Source organism: Neopsephotus bourkii, unplaced genomic scaffold (genome assembly GCF_033783945.1).
Source record: "Neopsephotus bourkii isolate Nb327-2 ecotype Australia unplaced genomic scaffold, CSIRO-AGI_Nbou_v1 NB_57, whole genome shotgun sequence".
NCBI classification, from domain to species: Eukaryota; Metazoa; Chordata; class Aves; order Psittaciformes; family Psittacidae; genus Neopsephotus; species Neopsephotus bourkii.
The window spans coordinates 24,299-40,880 of NW_026900574.1; the positions used below are offsets into that span (position 1 = coordinate 24,299).

The following is a 16,582-nucleotide window of genomic DNA, read 5'->3' on the forward strand; positions in this document are numbered from 1 at the left end:
AATTATTTGAGCAGAACTTTAAATACCTCATAGAAATCTCAAAAGGAGAAAAAAGAAAAATAAAAGGAAAGAGAGGAGAACACCACTGCAGCTTTAATGCCAAGTTATCACTTTCTTTTTAAACAAAACTGTACATCAACATAGTAAAGAACACAGTGATGAAAATTGCAACCAGACATCAACCTAAGGGAATCCTAATCCTGTCTACAGCAGAGCTGAAACACTCCCAACATTCTGATGCTCCAATGTTGGCTACCCTAATGCACTCCAAACCAGTTCTACCTACAGAGGACGTCTTGGTGTGAAAAAGTTTCTGTAAAGTTCCCTTTGTTTCCAGTGTTTTTCTTGTACAAAACATTACAGTGTTGGGATTTTTATATATATTTACAGACTTGCACAGCTAGAAAAATATAAACTACAACTGGTCCTGGCAATCAGTTCTTTTCTTTAAATACACATCATTTCAGAGCAAAAACTGTAGTGGTAACACATCCTGCATGTGCACAGAGCAGCTTTCTTCCTTAAGCGTATCAAGCCTAAAAACCATGATTGTAGTGAGACGTGCCACAGTAAGTGCAACAAATGCAATTCATCTACCTCCTGGCATAAGGAAGACACGAGATGAATACTGTTTATGCAGGTTAGTGGCACAATATAGAGAAATCCATAACTGAACATTAAATTCCTTAATCACGTTCGTTAATTTCATAAGCAGAGCCTGTTAAAAAAGGACAACCAACGTAACTTGGAAGGAAAAGCAGACACTAAGTTCATGAGTATTATACATGTGGAACAACCACAGCTTAAGGGGCATTTGCTACCTTTGAATGAGCCGTAAGGTTTTAAGGTTTTTCCCATTCAGCTTTGGAATAGAGGCCAGAGACGATTTTTTGCTTTCAAGCTACAGTATTTGTCATTATGGCTTTTAATAACCCTGCCTTTCACCGAGATGAGGTATGTGTTTCTAGGGAAATGGTAGGACACTGCTAGTAGTCAAGTGACCGAGCAAGGCCTCTTTCCACCAGAGTTCGGTTTACGGACACCACCTATAGGGAGGTGAAAAGAAAGAAAACAGAAAGTAGAAAGGTGAACAAGCCATTAGAAATAAACCAATCAGCAATTTCCTAATCAACAGTAGAAAGCCTGCATTAGCATCAACTCCAACAGATTTGGTATGTCAACACACGCACCTCATCGCCCATCAAGTTCCACAGCTGTATCAGTGGCAGTCCTGTTGCACTGTCATAATTTGTGACCTGGAAACAGAAAAAACAGAGTGGGCAGCAGTTCTGGTGTGAGCCATGAAGGATGCAAGGCCAGCATCATTCACTCCCTATCAGCTACCCCTTCCTATGTGTAGGCTGGAGGAAATGCAGCTCCTGAAACCAGGCAGCAGCTGGAACACCCTGTGGGCAAGTTCACTTTCATCACTCAAATCCATACCCTGGCTTTCTGCCCACATCACTCACAAGAGGGAATACTTATCCCTTCCCAGCCACACAGTCCTCAGCGGTAACAGATGTTACACCAGGAAGTTCTCAGCACCACGATTTCTCAGCAAGACCCTGCCCAGCAGCCAGACTTGCAGGCTCTGGCTTTGTTGTCTGTTTTCACACACACGCAGGATGCGGGGTGCACAGAGTCACAGCAGCAGCACCATCAGCAACAGGACTTTCCCCAACAGCTCCACGTACCTGCGCCACAAGGACTGCGCCTCTGGTCATGTCGCCAACAGCCGTGTCAGCTTCAGGGGAGAAGTGATCCTCATCTTAGGGAAGAGCAGGAGAAAACAAATGAGAGTCACAGGCTTTAAAGGCCAGAAGGGACTATTAAGCTCATCTTGCCTGACCTCCTACACCCATTAGGCCAGTGAAGCCTCACCCACTGTTGCTGAAACCAGTCTATTAAGCTGGAGATCACACAAGCACTAAGCCTGCTGTGTTGCTGAAGGGAAGAATGAAGTGCTTTCTAAAGCCACTAGCTAAGTTAATATGAATTTAAGTGGATGATGAATTAGAAGGCTTTAAATATAGAAAAGTGCATATCTGCAGTACCACCCTAACAGGAAAGAATTTCCTCCTTATATCCAATCTAAACTTCCCCTGTTTAAGTTTGAACCCATTACCCCTTGTCCTATCACTACAGTCCCTAATGAGGAGTCCCTCCCCAGCATCCCTATAGGCCCCCTTCAGATACTGGAAGGCTGCTATGAGGTCTCCACGCAGTCTTCTCTTCTCCAGGCTGAACAGCCCCAACTTTCTCAGCCTATCTTCATATGGGGGGTGCTCCAGTAATTTGGTCTCTCCTCCAAGCAGGAAAAAGCCCAGACCTGTATCATCTTTCCCCTGGAGTCTGATAGGTTCTGCCATGCTAGCACATTTAGAAGGATAAAACTCATTATTTCCAGTCCTTGCTCTAGTCACACCAGAGGCTGTGCTTGCAATAGGAGAGGGAAGGTTCAGGCACAATCCCTGCTTGCCCACTGCTGGCACCCACTGAAACTGCAGGATGACCGCCAACAATACTTGTCAGGAGCTCCATTACCTGGAAGAGGCACCACATTGTCCAGTAAAACTTCTGCTCCTTGGAAAGGCAGCAATAAAAAGTCAGACCTTAAAGAAAAGAGAATCCATCAGAATAAGAACAGGGCTTTAAGTCACTCCTGTATTCTTTCAGGTGACATTGATTAATCAATTGCTGTAATGGGGATTTAGTTTAAAATTTATGACAGTCAAAAAAAACCTCCCAGCAACCTAAGCAGCATCAATCCATTGTCTGATGAGCATGCCAGGTTGGACTGGACTCCAAGCAAAAGCCACCTCCACCATGGAGGCTGGACTGCTTTCCTCCCACCTCTGGGCACAATCAAGTATTTAATGGGCTTGTGTAAGAAAACCCTCATCCAATACAGCTCTTCCAGACAGTGGGGCTGGAGCATAGAGAATCCCAATCTTATTCCTAGCTCTTCAACTAACTACACCTTGGGGCCTCCCAAAGGCATCCTTTTGCTCAGCTGCCACGCTGAAGTGACAGAAGTCACAATTTCCTCTTCCCTCCCCTTCAATAAAGCCTTGCAGGAGCTTGCTGTGCTGCCAGGGAGCCCACCCCTGCTGCTGAGACAAACCTTTCTACCAATTCCCACTTGAGCTGTGGAAAAACCTACAAGTAATTCAAACAATACAGATGCCTCTGATGAAGATATGGCCAGGTATGGCCTCAGGCCATTGAATTGGAGCTAGAGACCTGATTTGTCTGAGGGTGTTGACCTTCACTTTGTCATATCCTCCATAGTCCACATATCCGAGTTCCACTTCACTGGTCTCTTCAAAGTAGCTGATAACTTGAGCCCATAGCCATGTCCCATCCAGGCCTGGAGCTGTGCAGACAATACTAACTGCAGAACATAAGGGTAGAGAGAAGAAAGCTTAGTGGATTTCCAAAAATCAGCACTTCAGGCATTAGTTATGACTAGTAACTCCTTTCCATGGGATGCACCCTTCACTTTAGACCATGTACAGACAGTAACACTATGAAGATGTGGGAGTAGCTCCACACTTTGTCAGCAAAAATGTACCAGGTGCCAGGTAGATAAGAAATAACCCAAGACTGACTTCTCTCCTGAATTTCAATGTGCAACTAAGCGGCTGGAGAGGTATTCAGGGATGAGTGGGGTAAGGAAGATCAAAGCAATACCTTGTGCTTTATCTATTAAAAAAAGCCCAAATAAATGGAATAACAAATGAACTATCACATCTCACGCACTGGAAAGCCTCCCAAGCCTAACTCAGGGCAGCAGGATTTCACAGGACCCTCGAAGTTTCTCAAGTGAACAGTTTGTGAGCAGCCAAGTTACTTGCCTGCTACTGGAGTTGGCAGGGTTGGAATTTCGGGTTGAGAGTAGCAGACAGACATCTGCTGTTTAAGGCCCCTCAGGACATGGAAAGTGGGGTGAGTGTGCTGCTGCAGGAACATGTGCCCCGCATTGACTTGGTGTGCCACAACCACCTCCACAGTGACTCCATCTGGGAGGAAGAGCTGTCACGTGGAGGAAAGAAGCTCTCATTAGTGTTCACTGCAACTCAAGCTTCATTCACAGCAGCTCCCTGTCCCACCAGCACCTCCTGAGGCTTACAGCCATGGCACTGTAGTATTTCACTTCTAAAGACTGCTTTGGATCAGGAGCAGGAGGCTACCCATTGTTAACTCTGTGCTGTTCTCCAGGAAATCAGACTTGGGCTGGGGCCCATCTTGCACCCAAAAAGACTATCAGCACAGAGCAGCTGTAATGGGGTGGGAAGAGGAAGTGTTTAGGTGATATTAGGTGCAAATTTCTAGGAAACCTATGAGCAATAAAACTAAAGGAACTTTAACAACTTCTGTGGATTTTTTTTTTTAATGTTTAAGTAGCTTCCCTATTATATCTAGAAAGTCAGTAAACTTTTAATCTTGTGAATAATTTATAAGGGGTTTTTTGTTGTTAGATTTATGCTTCCAGTAAAGATGGCGCTTGTCTAGTTAGCAAACAAATGTTGGGTTTCTTCTAGTAAGTGGCAAAATATTCCTGATTATGTATATTAAAAAAACCAAAACAAACCCAAACCTCAAACCCAAATAACAACAACAAAACCCAAAATGAACCAAATCCATAGCAAGCCTTGTCAGTTGAGTACAGGAACATGAACAAAACAAAACAGTGTGAACAAAGCTAGTCTTCTGAACTTTTAGAGAGTTATAAATAAGACCTCCAATAAACATTAACTTGTTGGGAGCAACTCTGATGACTTTGTATTTAGGAAGTTTTTTTAGTACTTGAAATGAGCCACCTAGCTAAAGATAATGTAGGAATAATACTGCTTATCAAACTATGCAAGAAAACTCCATCCAGACAACTTTATTATAAGTAAATATCAGGAAGATGCAAATTATTTAAAACGTTATAGTTGCCTGTGAAGTGAGTGCATGCAGAGTTGTGGTCAATGGCTCAAGTGTGCAGCTGGAGACCAGTAACGAATGGTGTCCCTCAGGGATCGGTGTTGAGACCAGTCTTGTTCAACATCTTTGTCAGTGACATGGACAGGGGGATTGAGTGCACCCTCAGCAAGTTTGCTGATGACTCCAAGCTGTGTGGTTCGGTTGATACGCTGAAGGGAAGGAATGCCATCCAGAGGGACCTCAACATGCTTGTGAGGTGAGCAGATGCCAACCTTATGAAGTTTAAACATGACAGGTGCAAGGTCCTACACCTCAGTCAGAGCAATCCCAGGCACAGCTACAGGCTGGGCAGAGAAGAGATTCAGAGTAGTCCTGTGGGGAAGGACTTGGGGGTGTTTGGTTTTTGATGACAAACTTAGCATGAGCTGGCAGCATGCACTCGCAGCCTAGAAAGCCAACTGAATTCCGGGCTGCATCAAAACGAGCGCAACCAGCAGGTCGACGGATGTGATACTGCCCCTTTATTCTGCTCCCGTGAGACCTCTTTTGGTGTATTGTGTGCAGTTCTGGTGTCCTCAACATAAGAAGGACATGGAACTGTTGGAACAAGTCCAAAGGAGCGCCTTGAGGGTGATCAGGGGACTGGAGCACCTCCTGACAGGCTGAGAAAGTTGGGGCTGTTCAGCCTGGAGAAGAGAAGGCTGCGTGGAGACCTCATAGCAGCCTTCCAGTATCTGAAGGGGGTCTATAGGGATGCTGGGGAGGGACTCTTCATTGGGGACTGTAGTAATAGGACAAGGGGTAAAGGGTTAAAACTTAAACAGGGGATGTTTAGATTGGATATAAGGAAGAAAATTTTTACTTGAACAGGTTGCCCAGGGAAGTTGTGAATGCTCCATCCCTGGTGGTGTTCACGGCCAGGTTGGACAGAGCCTTGGGTGAGATGGTTTAGTGTGAGGTGTCCCTGCCCATGTCAGGGGGGTTGGAACTCGATGATCTTAAGGTCCTTTCCAACCCTAATTATTCTATGATTCTATGATTCTAAGACTCATTTACCCAAGAGATCAGCGAGCAGAGTCAGGAACGATGGGTCAAGCTATGCTGCACTGTCAACACTGTGCAACTTGCCAGGATTCCCTGCCCATGGAGGTTTTAAACATCAAGGTAATCTTCACAGGGATTGTCCAAGATTTGTCACAGAGGCCTCATTTTCAAGTCATTTTCCCTGGCTGCTAGAGAGCCACTGTGCTGGGCAGCTTCTGAGCACTACTGTGATTGGAATACATCCAAAATGCCTTTAATTTCCCAGCATCAATTCAGTTCTCCAGAATAAAGCCTATATTCACATCGAAGGAAACAGTTGTGTGCACAGTCAGTACAGGCACAATGGGAACAGTAGTGGAAGAACAGGTAGATAAACCTGATCTCTTAACCGTTAAATCAGCTGAACAACAACCAGCCACACAATAATCAAACTGGGTTTGAGGGCATCTGTGAGCCAGCCACATGGATACAGCATCCTACAATGGCAGTGACCAGCAACAGCCTTCCACCCTGACATCAGCATAGCCAGCAAGCTGGGACTCACCCAGGCAGTCATAAGGAGGGAATGAAGTGTCAGTGGTGCTGGTGGAGGTAGATCGTGGACGTTGGCGAGACACAGCTCCTTGAACTTCATGCCAATCCGGCTCAGTACTTTTTCTACTTGATGCGGGAAACCTGGAAGACAGAAGTTCCACAGAAGGTCTGTAGCACAGATTTGGTGAGGACAACCCCAGCCTTGCCATGTGAATCAATAGAGCTACCAGAAGCCTTCTGCACTACAGCAACAACTTCAGTTTTAGCCCCCAAGGTACATATTAGACAATGAATGAAGAGACTTTCCACTTACCTTCAATGTGACAGACATGGGAGTCACAGAAATAAGGCTTTGTCGAGACATAGATTTTGCCACCAGATTTCTGCCTCTGGAAGCTCATAAATTTCCCAACTAATTCCTTTATGAAGGGGACAAGAAAGCAACAGTCAGCAAAAGAAATGTTGATCAAACAACGCTGCTCTCTGCAGCTTATTTCATCACCTGCTCTTAGTAACTGTGTACCCTCAAAACTTTCTGAATGCTTTCAAAGCATCAGACTGTCGGAGGAGCAACCCGAATCAAGAAGACAATCTCAATATGAGTTACGCTTCTTGTTCAATTTATTGCACAGGCTCACCTAATTTATACCATTGGTGATAGTTTACGTGACAGCTGTACATCTTTCATTGGCTACATAAACCTGTCCATGCGCCTGTCTATACATTGCTATTGGCTAAGCTAAGTTTTGCACACATATCTCTGGAACAGCAGGGTCCATGCCTTGCGATAAGCGGTGCATTCCTTGTGGCCAGCAAGCTCCTGTTTCAACGTTCTGCTTACATTTCTTCGACTCCAGGCCTCCTCAGCTCAGCTGAGTCAGAGAGAGTTCAAGGCTGTCTCACTCGGCTCTAATCCTGGGTTGTGCAGGCCCTCATGAGAATAACCATTGCTCCACATCAGACCAACAGATTGGGGTGGAAGATCATGAGGAATAATGAGTGCCACAGCCTGGAGTGCCTCATGTTTATAGTTTTCCCTGGCTCTTCCCTCCTGCTGAGTCCTAATGGGAGCGAATCACTTCAACCTTCCTCTGTTGTTGATGTCCCTGGGAAGGCACCAAGCCAGTGCAGGACAGGAAGAGCCAGGAGATGGCTGTGTAGGGCAGGGTAGGATGCAGGAGCAGGCCAGGAGCTTCTTACCTTTGGGACTTCTATTTCCCAGATGACATGGTCGCACTTGCTGGTTTCTCTCCCTATCTTAGTGTTCTGCTGAGTCACTGCCTTCTTCATGGCACAGCCACTGTTCACAAAATCTGTACCATGTTCATCCAATCCTGCAAGACATGCACATGTGTCAGCATGCAGACAACCCCCCCAGTCCAGCTCCAAGGCACAAGGCCACGAAAAGACATCATTTCAGAGAGGTTACATAGAGCTGTTCTCATGCCTTCACTCAGGGTGCTCCTGTATCAGGTTCTCCAGTGTGTCAGAAAGGGCTCCCATCACATGCAGCCTAATGAAAGTTTCCTTTTATTCCTGGAGAAAAGCCTGCGCAGCTCCGGGAATGCCACAGGAAGCAGCCCAACTTGAGCCATCATCCTTCAAACACAGGGACCTCTTACACAGTGGCTGACACAGACACCAGAAGCCAAAGTTACCAAAACCTGAATGAGAGCCTGCTGCTGCTCAAGGAATTCTGAATTCTACCCACGGCCTGGGCAGGGGTCTTCACAGGGAGTTTAGCAGGCAAGGAAGGACGTGCAACCTATTCATCTGCTCTTTGTGCTGAAATTACACTCCTGCCCCAGCAGATGGTGCACAGGGACCTGAGTGCCAGGGGTGGTCCACTGCTAGTGGGGGCAGGGGATTGCCTCTTGCCCAAATCTATCATATGCCTGAAGAAGCAAGGTGCCAGAGCCAAGCTACAGCTTCTTCCCAAACCATCAGCTGATACCAGGAACGTTTCTACTTCTACTGTGTGAGGTGTGAGCAGGTGGAAGATTTGCTTGGCTTAGTGGCTGAACTTAAGGAGGAGGTTGAGAGGCTGAGGAGCATCAGGGAGTGTGAAAGGGAGATCGACTGCTGGAGTAACTCCCTGGCTAACCAGTTGGAACGGCTCCAGGGAGATACCCCCCAAAAGAGGATGGACCCCCTGCCCTCTCAGACAGAGGGGGATGGACTGAGACAGCCCCTGTCATGTAGCTGTCGCCCGGAGGTAGGGGACCAAAAAGATGAGGAGGGTTGGAAGCGAGTTCCGGTTCGGTGTCGTGGGCAGCCCTCCTCCCTTCCTGCCCCGCTTCCCCAGGTGTCCCTCTGTAATAGGTTTGAGGCCCTGGATCTGGAAGGAGAGGTAGGTGAGGATGTGGTGCAAGGCCCGCCTACAAGGCCACATAGGAAAAAGCGGTCGACTTCGCACCTCAAGACTGCCTCTGGTAAGAAAGAAAGAAGGGTCATTGTAGTGGGTGATTCCATTCTGAAAGGAACAGAGGGCCCGATATGCAGAGTTGACCCTCATCATAGGGAAGTGTGTAGTCTGCCTGGAGCCCGGATCAGGGATATCACCAGGGTGCTCCCCAACCTGGTGCGCCCGACAGACTACTACCCGCTGCTGGTCTTCCAGACGGGTGAAGGGGAAGTTGCTTCCCGCAGTCTGAGGGAGATGAAGAAAGACTACAGGGCCTTGGGGCGGATGGTGAAAGACTCTGGGGCTCAGGTGATCTTCTCTTCGCTCCTTCCATCTTCTGTTGATGATGTGGGACTGAATGGGAAAATGCAGTCCATAAACGATTGGCTTCGAGGCTGGTGCTGCAGGCAGGGCTTTGGATTCTTTGATAACGGCTGGTTTTATAGGGCACCGGCCTGGACGTTGGCATGTGGGAAAGGTTTATCGCACAGAGGTAAAAGGATGCTGGGGCACGAATTAGCAGGGCTCATTTGGAGAGCTTTAAACTAGATTTGAAGGGGGATGGGGTTGTAGCTGGGCTTGCCTCAGTGGGACAGCGCTCCGGAATTGATGAAGACTGGGAGGCCTCCTGTAATCCTAGGGTGAAATCGGTGTGCTCGGCTCGCTCCCTGAAATGTCTGTACGCCAATGCGCGCAGCATGGGAAATAAGCAGGAGGAGCTAGAAACCTGTGTTAAGTCAGGAGATTATGATCTGGTGGCAATTACAGAGACGTGGTGGGACAGCTCACATGACTGGAATATAGTCATGGAGGACTATGTCCTTTTCAGGAAAGACAGGCCAGCCAGGCGGGGTGGTGGGGTTGCTCTTTATGCGCGAGAGCAGCTACAATGCGTTGAGTTCTGTCCGGGGACAGATGATGAGCGAGTCGAGAGTCTGTGGGTGAGAATTAAGGGGCAGGCTGGCAGGGGCGATACTGTTGTGGGGGTCTGTTACAGGCCACCGGATCAGGGTGAGGAAGTTGACGAGGCCTTCTACAGGCAGCTGACAGCGGCCTCACGGTCACAGGCCGTGGTCGTCGTGGGGGATTTTAACTTCCCTGATGTTTGCTGGAAGGACTACTCGGCAACCCAGCCGCAGTCCAGGAGGTTCCTCCAGTGTATGGATGATAACTTCCTCATGCAAATGGTGGATGAGCCAACCAGGAGAGGTGCGCTGCTGGATCTCATCCTCACTAACAAGGAGGGTCTGGTTGAAGGAGTGAAGGTTGAGGGCTGCCTTGGTTGCAGCGACCACGAGATGGTGGAATTCAGGATCTTGTGTGGTAGGGTCAGTAGAATAGCAAGTAGAATTGCAACCCTGGACTTTAGCAGGGCAAACTTTGGCCTCTTCAAGCGATTGCTAGGGGAAATCCAGTGGGCTAGGCTGCTTGAAGGGAAAGGGGCCCAAGATAGTTGGTTGACGTTCAAGGACTGCTTTTTCCGAGCTCAAGATCGGAGCGTCCCGACACGTAGGAAGTCGAGGAAGAGGGTCAGGAGACCTGCGTGGTTAAATAGGGAATTGCTCGGTATGCTCAAGTGGAAGAGGAGAGTTTACAGGTCATGGAAAGAAGGGCTGGCCACTTGGGAAGAATATAAGGCTGCTGCTAGAGGATGTAGGAAAGCTGCTAGGATGGCTAAGGCCTCCTTGGAATTAAAGCTGGCGAGAGGGGTCAAGGACAGCAGAAAGAGCTTTTTCAAATACATGGCAGGTAAAACTAACACCAGAGGCAATGTAGGCCCGCTGATGAACGGGACGGGTGCCCTGGTGACAGAAGATACAGAGATGGCAGAGTTACTGAATGACTTCTTTGTCTCTGTCTACTCTGCTGGAGGCAGTCCTGAAGAGCCCTGTACCCCTGAGACCCTGGATGAAGATAGGTCAACGGAGCGGTCTGCCTTAGTTGATGAGGAATGGGTTAAAGACCAGTTGAGCAATCTGGATATCCATAAATCCATGGGTCCAGATGGGATGCACCCGCGGGTGCTGAGGGAACTGGCTGAGGTCATTGCTAGACCGCTCTCCATCATCCTTACCAAGTCTTGGGAAACGGGAGAGGTGCCTGAGGACTGGAGGAAAGCAAATGTCACTCCTGTCTTCAAAAAGGGCAAGAAGGAGGACCCGGGTAACTATAGACCGGTTAGCCTCACCTCCGTTCCTGGGAAAGTGATGGAACACCTTATCCTTGGTGCCATCTTAAGGCATATCAAGGATAAGAGGGTTATGAGTGGCAGTCAACAAGGCTTCACCAAGGGGAAGTCATGCTTGACCAATCTCGTAGCCTTTTATCAGAAGGCTGTGCTGCCATCCAGAGGGACCTGGACAGGCTGGAGAGCTGGGCGGGGAATAACTTGATGAAATATAACAAGGGAAAGTGTAGAGTCCTGCATCTGGGCAGGAACAACCCCAGGTTCCAGTATAGGCTAGGGAACGACCTGTTAGAGAAGCAGTGTAGGGGAGAGGGACCTGGGGGTCCTGGTGGACGACAGGGTGACCATGAGCCGACACTGTGCCCTTGTGGCCAAGAAGGCCAATGGCATCCTGGGTTGTATTAGAAGGGGGGTGGTTAGTAGGTCGAGAGAGGTCCTCCTTCCCCTCTACTCTGCCCTGGTGAGACCTCATCTGGAATATTGTGTCCAGTTCTGGGCCCCTCAGTTTAAAAAGGACAGGGACCTGCTGGAGAGAGTCCAGCGCAGGGCAACTAAGATGATTAAGGGAGTGGAGCATCTCCCTTATGAGGAAAGACTGAGGGAGCTGGGTCTCTATAGTTTGGAGAAGAGGAGATTGAGGGGTGACCTTATTAGTGTATATAAATATATAAAGGGGGAGTGTCACGAGGATGGAGCCAGGCTCTTCTCAGTGGCAAACAATGAAAGGACAAGGGGTAATGGGTACAAATTGGAGCACAAGAGGTTCCACTTAAACCTGAGAAGAAACTTCTTCTCAGTGAGGGTGACGGAACACTGGAACAGGCTGCCCAGGGAGGTTGTGGAATCTCCTTGTTTGGAGACATTCAAAACCCGCCTGGACACGTTCCTGTGTAACCTTATCTAGGTGTTCCTGCTCCGGCAGGGGGATTGGACTAGATGATCTTTTGAGGTCCCTTCCAATCTCTAACCTACTGTGATACTGTGATACTTGGGAGGGGGACAAACTCGAACATCTTCCTCCTGGTCACATCCCAGATACAAGCAGTGTGACACATGGCTGATCCTTCCTTCAGATTAACAAGCAGAAGCATTAAGACCCTCACTTGCCTGCAAGTATTCAGGCCATCCATTGCAGGACCAAAGAGAAAAATAAACCAAACACCTGCTTCACATTTGCCACATCTTAACTAGGAACACAGCACTGATGCCTGGAAAGGCAAGGATGGGGATGGAATCCTCAAAGCCTGGGTGTGAGGGTCAGCAGTATGACCTCTGATCCCACATTAGCACCCTGCTCTGTCCCCTCTCCCTGCCCATCAGCTGTCTGGGTGCTGAGATCTCATCTCATCACCACCAGGCTCCACAACACATTTGTACCTTTTGCCACACCAGCATTCACAACAAGGCAAACCCATGATTCAGAGAAAACTCCGGGAACAAACTTGCCAACAAAGTTTTCATGCTGACAAGCAAGTATTCTTTATTGTGGCACTGGGAGACACGGGGGATAGTTCCTCCTAACGTGTGTTCCCCAATTGCCACACAAGCCGTCCTTTTATAGTCCCTGGGCATGCATACATATTCATGAGGCTAAGTATGGATTACATATTTTTCCAGAAAGTTCCCTGCATGCATACAGAAGTGTGGTGATAGTCTCTGAGGTTTGTTTACTTCTTCCAACAATCTTCATCACTTCTGGCAGCCTTTGAAGCATGCGCAGTAGATGCTCATACCAATTTAATTGGTTCGTTAGAACCAGAGACATAATAATCCTCCTATCCTCCTACTTATCAGTTAGTTTAACCGTAGCCCATCCTGGACACCTGCGGTTCCCAGATACTCCTTATCCCTGTTCTTCTAGACTGTTTTTCTTAAAACTATGTCAACTATAACAATTTATCTTGTGAGAATTCTCAGTATGTTCTCTAGATGTACTCTATTTTTTTCTCTATGTATCATGCACCTCAGTAATTTTCCATTGCTAATGTTACAAAGCCATCAAACTTAACATTACTTAAAACTAATTCTAAGGGTTTCTATATTCCATTTTGTGATTTTGTGCCCCTTTGTCTCACCCACCATCTTCCTATAGTGTTTCTCACTAAAGGAAATGTGGTGTGGGTTTAATCCGTAATTCTTGGCAAACTCAGTCCACATGCCTTGCAACAAGCAGCCTTCCATCTACTCTGCAGCAATTACAAAAGGCACCCTGTCATTAAGGGCTGTTGGCACCACAGGGTCTTCTAAAGGATTTTAACATCCATCCCAAGGTCATACAGGTCAACATTTGCTCAGACAGCTTTGCATTCTGCCACACACACATCATCCAGGATCTAGAAGGCAAAAGCAACATACACAGATGGGGAAACTCCATGACCACTGTTCCCTGTTGGGATTTCTTGGCCCGCACCTTCCCTTCCAAGTAAAAAGGCTTCAGGGGAATTGCTCTGCAACCAACTGATTTGATCACAGTTCATGAGAGCACTTCCCTGCTTCATCCAGCAGCACCTCAGAAACCTGCCTCATGGCCCCTTACAACAGCAGCTCACAGACACAGAGAAGAGCCCAGGGCTTGCTAGAGGCTGCTAGAACTGAAGCAGAAACCATTGGGATGAGCAGATTTCAAACCAGCAAGGTGTTCAGCAGCCTGGCCTACATCCAGACACAGTGCATTTCACTGGGCTACTCGAGAACATGCTCAGCCTTAGACAAAAAGCTCTGTGCTGAACAGGGACCAGCCTGTTCACCCCTTTGCAGTATACCCCGAAGATCACCCAGCTAACACTGGATCCTACAGAGATACGAATTCTGAGAGCAAATGCAAAACCACCTGCACCTGAGGGCTAAATAGTAATTTACTGGAGAAATTAAACAGGAAGTGTTATCTGCACATGCAGGAGGGTTACAGCACGTAAAATGCTTGTTCACCGTGTGAGTGTAAGAGGATTTTCAAATTGCTTACCTTGTGGGCAGTCTCCATCTATTCCTGGTGCCTTGCTACACTCGTTACACAGGTCTGGACCACCCTCTCACAGCACTCTATTGCTTTATGGCACTTCATTGTCTTCAGGCAGCTTCACAGGAGGTTGAGTTTCACTTGGCCCGGAGCTCTGTCCAGCACTTGTGCCTCAGGTTGCAGATAAACTCAGTAACTCTGAATGCTGACCTGATGCAACAGCCATCACTGTGCTCTGCAGCAGGCCCTCCACACATGCCCCACCTTCACATGTGGATGTGCGGCATGAAGAGCCCTCCCTAACCAAAGGTGACTTTTCTGGAGAACCTTTGTGGATCTCCACAGGAGTCCGACCACCTCCTTGGGACTCACTGCACACAGGGGTCTTCATCTGACAGTCTCTTGTGGCTCCCTCAATGGGGCTTTGTGCTAATCAGCTTGAACATGTAACATCCTGATCCTGTTCCTCTGTCTGTGGGGATGTCAGGACCACAGCATCATTCTTTCCAGCAGTGCTTCTGCAGCATCCTCTGCAAGTGTCTGACCAGTGGAAACAGCACTTGCTATCTCCAGAGGTGTCTCAGCTTGGCTAGCAGCAGCCTGGCAGAGCTGAGTGGACCCATCACTTGCAGCACCTGACAGCACTTCCTCAGTTGCTGCCAAAATGACCTTGGAAACAATCTGTATCGTCACTTGCTCAATTTTCTCAATGTCTTCCTTGCACAAACCCACTCCTCTAACCTTCTCTCTTCTCAATTCATCTCCTTTTGGCTGTGTGTCCTCCTCCTGACACACAGGTACAGTACTTGCAATTGACCTGGACACGTCTTCTTCCCCTGTCTTCTCTGAACAGGCAGGCTCCCAAGGGAGAGACACACAAGCAGGGACACTTTTCGTCTTGAGATCCCATTTCTTCTAGTTTTTCACTGTCATTCTCAAGGGTGCTGGGCTGATTTGTTGTTACTGGCAAGTCTGGTGAGAGATCCAGCCTCTCATCAGTGTGACACATAACAGAGGGCATTGTCAACCCTGCTGTCAGCAGGGAGGTCAAGGTTCTGTTCTCTGTGTGCTCCTCTTCCAGCAAGGAGAGCTGTCTTTGTGGAACACATGGTTCTGTTCCTGGTGCTGAATCCTTCTCTGGGGCTTCTTCCTGCTGCTCTTCAGCAGCTACTGCTGGTTCCTCTTGATAGGTTCCATGCTTTTTTCTATGGGAATAAATCCACCAGTACCCAAGAAGTTCCAGCACTCCAGGTACGGCATACGTGACAAAACTCTGGAAGAATAAAGGTATTTTAGAATGTCTCAGCAGTTATACCTAGAAGGAGAAACAGAAAACATGTTACAGTAGCCACAGGGAAGGGAACTGGAAGACTAAACTTTCATAAATGCCTTGAGGTACCTCTAGTAATATGAACAGGCTTGTTTTCCATTTGCTTTTTAAATTCACATCTCTGCTCTGCAAGAGACCACAAAACAAGATCCTTACCTAAGACCAGGGATCTCTGGACATTTCTCACCATTACAGTCATCAGTTTCACCTTATCCCCCCTTTTGACTCAAACCCGTTTCACCTTCTTTCCCCTGCCTCCCCTTTGCTACACACAGGGACAGCATCCAGCATTGCAGTCTCTCTAGCAGCAGGCTGGGTTCATAACAGTTTATTCCACATTAAATTCCCTACATGGACAGCTGCTACTCTGACTTTTGAGCTGAAAGCTTTCTCTTTTACTCCAGAAAGTGTGTGAACCTTTCCCTGCCTGAACACCCCTGGGACTCATGTGCCAGCCATGCTCCTCCATCTACAAGCTTCGTCTAGGTTCTATGAGGCAGGGCTGAGAGGCCTTTTCATTTCCTTCAGGAAAGCCTACAGCTGAAGTTCCCCACATCCCCAGAACAAAGAGTGCAAAGGACACTCAGTTTATATTTTCACTGGGCAGGAATGAAAGCAGAACCCACGTGTCTGACAATGCTTACACACAACAGGCTTTTCTCCAAATGGGCCCCAAGACTTTCACCAGTAAGCAATAAAGATAAAGATTGTTTTCAGGAGATAAAATCCTGGGGGTGGGAACCACCCACTGAAAAAAAAAAAAAAAAAAAAAAAAAAAGTACTATTGAGTTCTTCTTCAGAAAAATAAAGACATATAAAAAGACGAGACAATCAAGTCAGTCTCTCGACTATGCTTTGTCTGTCTCAACCAGAAAACACCTTTTGTTATCAGAGCAAGCCTCCTTCCAGATACCTCCTTCAGGGCCTTGATTTTCACAGCAGCCAATCACACTCTAGGTAAGGACAAAACCATGCCTCCCTCAGACCCAAACCGAGCATCCGAGGCCTAGAGCATTTATTTTACGCTCCAGATTTCTCACCTCCTCCAGCCACAATCTCCTGTCCCACAGGAACAAACACACAACTTCATCCAAACTATCTCATACACCAGCCTCCCTTCTATACTGCTTGCTGCAGAGTCATAAAGTCACAGAATGGTTTGGGTTGGAAGGGGCCTTAAAGCTCATCCACTTC

At 47.6% G+C, this 16,582-nt stretch overlaps 1 pseudogene; it reads right to left on the reverse strand.

The window, feature by feature from the left end:
* Positions 1–371: 371 nt before the first annotated feature.
* LOC133212105 (A-kinase anchor protein 1, mitochondrial-like) lies at positions 372–15,367 on the reverse strand (annotated as a pseudogene).
* Positions 15,368–16,582: the final 1,215 nt, after the last annotated feature.